Source organism: Phocoena phocoena, chromosome 10 (genome assembly GCF_963924675.1).
Source record: "Phocoena phocoena chromosome 10, mPhoPho1.1, whole genome shotgun sequence".
Classification (NCBI taxonomy): Eukaryota; Metazoa; Chordata; class Mammalia; order Artiodactyla; family Phocoenidae; genus Phocoena; species Phocoena phocoena.
In genome coordinates, this window is record NC_089228.1 from 86,282,545 (window position 1) to 86,287,284 (window position 4,740).

The 4,740-nt window shown below is 41.3% G+C and overlaps 1 non-coding gene across 1 annotated transcript; it reads left to right on the top strand.

Moving 5' to 3' along the window:
• The first annotated feature begins 3,747 nt into the window (after nt 1-3,747).
• On the top strand, nt 3,748-3,884 carry LOC136130092 (small nucleolar RNA SNORA70). Its single transcript, XR_010656294.1, has one exon. It is a non-coding gene; the product is annotated as a small nucleolar RNA SNORA70 (small nucleolar RNA).
• The last annotated feature ends 856 nt before the right edge of the window (nt 3,885-4,740 follow it).

Here is a 4,740-nt window from a genome sequence, read left to right on the forward strand (position 1 = left end):
ATGTTTAAACGGAGCATGAGATCCTCCAGCTGTACGTACAATGATTCCAGTTTATCTTGCATGAGAAAATAAACTTTTATTTCAGATATCACAGGTAGTCTCATTTGCTGTTTATCTCACTTCATTAGTTGTGGTGACTTTATGTAGCCATTTTCCTCCAATAACTACATGGGCCATTTTGAACATGGAATCAACTAGAACTTTGAAATTTTCGGGACTGAGTTTTATGTTGGTAGTTGGCTTTGCACTTACCGTTTTACTCACAGCTTTTTGTATGTAGAATAGGATGGAACATAATTTGAGGTCGGGGAGATCTTTTCTCCCAGTACAGAATATGTTAAAAATTCCTTGTCCTCTGGGATGAAAGTAAGTTAATTTATATACTGTGTATATTTGAAAATGAGACAAGAAGATTACTTCTATAGGGACTTGAAGGTAGCTTCAATATCATTTTCACTTTAAGAAGTTGGACAGAGAGTTTGTATTTAGGAATTGGGAATTTTTGATACTATTGTCTATACTATGGTGGATGCACTGGGATACTTCAGTGTTTGCATCTTTTATGCTTTTAAGTTAGTCTCATCTAAATGGAACCTTGTAAGGCAGTGGATGCCTGTTCATAGAAAATATCAAAGCAGAGACAATGCTTACTGTTGGAGACATCTTAAGTGGGAATCATGCCCCAGTAGAATGCTCAATTTGATGACTTCTAAAATCCATTCTTACACTGATATTTCATGATCTTGTCCCTGAAGATAGACAAAATGTATGTTCCACAAAGTAGCCCAGTAATTAGTGGGAGAAAATGACCCCTGCACTTCATTTTCTACAGTTATCTGGGAATATGCTTCATCTCTTTCTATAGGGCTCCTCTGTTTTGGGGGGGGGCAGGGTAATACAGAAATGTTCATTTCCAAGCCTTTTGGATTCCTCTCTTACCTGGTCAACAAATAATAATACAAGACCCTGTGTTCGTGAAAGTTCTTGATCAAATGTTACTAGGGTCATAAAGTTTCTGAGATTTCTCTGTGTTTTTTTTTCATTCAGTTAGAATCAGCCTGAATCACCGTTTCCTGTTGAAAGGGTTACTGGAGCCTTAAAATCATTCCAATCAGGATCTCCATGGCTAGATAACAAAGATGCCAATTAATGTTGGTTGTAAAGGGGAACAGCAGGGCCCACCAGTCATTTTCCCATATGGCACACAAGAACAATTAGATACATAGGCTGACATTTCATCTTTGGAATTTACATAATGTATACTACGGTGATTGATAGGAAAGAGGTCCATAGACGTGACAGACTGACAGAGGATAAGGGCAGAAGCCGTCCATCTTTTTCATTATGATGACTATTTTAACGAACAGACCAACTCATTTCTGCAGTCTCTTAAATCATTTGACAGTATAAACATCTGGAGAATAGCCCTGGGAATTGGGTTTGTCAGGTGAGGGCTCTTTGGCTGGCAGGGAGGGGTTGTGGGATTCTTCTGGGGCTGCTGATTCGGGGGAGAACCACTAGCTGCCCATCACAGGAGACCCTACCTTTCTTGACACCAGGGGCTCAGGGTGTGGAAAAAAATTTGTGCCACCAACACAGTCTCCAGCGGAAAGTACTTTTCTGTCCTTTTACATTCTTTCCGAATTCTCTCCAATGTCAAATGTCTCTTAGTTTCCTGAGCTCTGAACCTGATTCATTGACTAACTTTGAGCAAATGACGACCTCTCCTAACCTCCTGTTTTCTCATCTGTGAAATGAGGATTCCCTCTGACACCCAGTTCCCTCTCCCGGTAGAATAACTCTTTCCGAAAAGCATTTTGATCTCCATAGGGAAAGGTGTCATACAGCAACACAGAATTATATTTGATTCTGTACCACCCACAAGTTCAATGTGTGTGGTCCCAGCCTGGCTGATAAGCAAGCTAAGTGTTTCTTGGTGTGTGTAGGTAATAACACCTGAGAGAGGAAGCCACTTAAATTTCAGAGTTTGAAGCATTAGATACCATTTTTTTCATGCCCTTGTCCCACTAGAACAGGGTGTCTAGCTTTGGCACTATTGACATTTGGGGATGAATAATTCTTTGCTGTGAGGAGCTGTCCTGTGCATTGTAGACTACTTACGAGATACCAGTATCACCTTCCCCTCCTTCCCTGAGTTGTAACAAGCAAAAATGTCTCCAGACATTGCCATATATCCTCTAGGGTGCAAAATTGCCCAGTTGAGAAACTCTCCTCTCAAATGTGCTTGGGTAGTCATCCCAGCAACTTGAGATGGGGGTTGTGCTTGAATCTGGCCTAGGCTGGTGCTTATATAAACTAGCTGGTAGCTTCCAAGGTGTGAAGCAAATTCAAGAAAGCAAAATATTTTAATATTAATTTAATTTTTAATTTTAAAATTTAATATTTTAATATTTGAGTACAGCTAGTTACATGATAGTCTGCTGGCATTTTCCCCCACTGGATTGCTGCTGCCTCTCATAGTGATAGAACAAACAAGGGATGCTGGCCTCTGCACCCTGAGCTTTTCTTAGTTGAAGACTAAGGGAGCTGTTGGGTCTATTTAAAGTCTGTGGATTGAAAAGCAGACACCCAGCCTTGCTGTATGAGATACAGTCTCCTCTACTAATGATGTTATTTATATGTTTTCTTGGAGAAGCTTCCTGCTTCACAGTTGCAGCCCATTAGCTGGTTTTGTATCCAACAAGCATACCCATTGGTTCTTCGTATATGCAGGATGTGATAGAAAAAGTTTGCACTGTGCTGGGCTGGCATAGTCTATAAACATGATGTAATCACTGTTCCATAAAACAATCAGGAAGGACCCTGACTGAAATAACTAAGAGATGAAATACTACATCTACCACAGGAGGCCAGAGAACAGAAAGGTATTTGGAGATATGGTTAATTATTCTGTTTGCCACTTGAAAATGCTGGGTATATTTTTTGAAAAGCAAAATTAAACGTTATTGGAAGAGGATCTTTTTTCCTGAAAGAAACCAAGTGTTTAAGAATTTAAAATCCTTTTTGTTTTCTCAAAGAAAATGCCACTGTCACAAACCTGTGTCCATTGACTGCAATTTTCTGTAGTGTAATTTATCAGACACCTTACCTAACTGGAATTTAACTGACAACTTCACCTTTCCAGGAAACAAATATGAAATCAGGAGGTTAAAAAAATTTTCTTGGCAATCAGAAGAGATCTCCAAAAACCCATGCGTTAAGGTTTCTGTGTTAATTGATCAATTAAATCATTAATTTCTTCACATCCATTTCAACACATCCATTCAGTGACGACCCGTTCCCAGGCAAGAGGAAGCTCAGTTCTGGGAAGGAGGCTCCATGCTGTCTAGGCTGAGAGTCTAAAGTCTCAACACCAGCAGTGCTGTCTAGAGGGGGAATGTGGGCTCCAGGTGGACATATTCTTTTGGCTCTTTGGACTCTGTGGCCTAAATGGGGAGGGGCACTGCTGAAAGAGGGACAGAGTAAAGCCCTTTAAAGGCCAAAGACCAGAGAGGAGGGACTCTTTTACCTACTTGTCTTAACAATCAACCCAGTGCCAGAATGTGGTTGAAATGAGACAGATGTAGTTGGCATGAGTTAAACATACACAAACCACCGAGAAGAGTACCTGGCACATGTAGACACTCTATAGGTGTTAGCTATCTATACTGTTATGAGTGCTGGGAAAACCAACCCAAGTTTTGGCTCTTGGTATGTTTTGGGTACACTTCAAAAAACAGAGATCACTTGAAAAAAGAAAAAAGAAAAAAAAAATTCTACCCTGTTGGGGGTCTGGTGTGCAATGGCTACAAATAGCAACCTCCTCAGTAGTGTATGCAGCCTGTTGCCTTTATGGGTTGCCCTTAGGAACCTTGGAGACAGCCCTTTCCAGTGGATATTCATGTATGGCCTCACGCTGTCCCCAGTGTAGGCTCCAGACAGGTATGCACGGTGCGTTTGGAAAGCCCTAGGGCACAGTGGCCAGGGTCCACATTGGCCAAGGTGTAGTGTCCATCCGCGCCAAGCTACAGAACAAGGAGCATGGTGATTGAGGCCCTACACAAGGGCTAAGTTCAAGTTCCCTGGCCACAGGAAGATCCACATCTCTAAGAAATGGGGATTTACTGAATGTAATGTGGATGAATTTGGAAACATGGTGGCAGAAAGGCGGCTCATCCCAGATGGCTATGGGGTCAAATACATTCCTAATTGTGACCCCCCTGGACAGATGTTGGGCCCTGCACTCATGAGAGCTTTGGTGATGTCCCCTCCTTACTCATGTCCACCAATAAATCCTACTCTGCTGTTAAATAAATAATGTTTTATTCAAACAAATAAAATTTCCAGCACTGCTATCTTCAGAGGGCATTTAAATGGTGCTGCGAACTTGGAGATTTGGGCTTACAGGTTTGGTGGCACACTGAGGAATTGTTGAGGGCTTATAATCACACCTGTGGTCTGTGGATTAGTGCTTCTGTCAATCAATTCATGGTGGCCAGCACCTTATACTGAGTCTTGTTTTACCATCTTATAAATATTCAGGTTGGTCAAGGGAAGACATTGTTGACAGTATGGACAAAACAGTCTGAAGTCACCAGTACTGTTGGAAGAACTACTCAAACTATATCCTGTAAGTGGTTGATCAGTTTTTTCCCTTTAAGGATTGACTATGATTTTGACCTTATAGCTCTGTTGTTTGGTCAGGTGCTCACTGATCTATCATTCAGACTTCACTTTCAG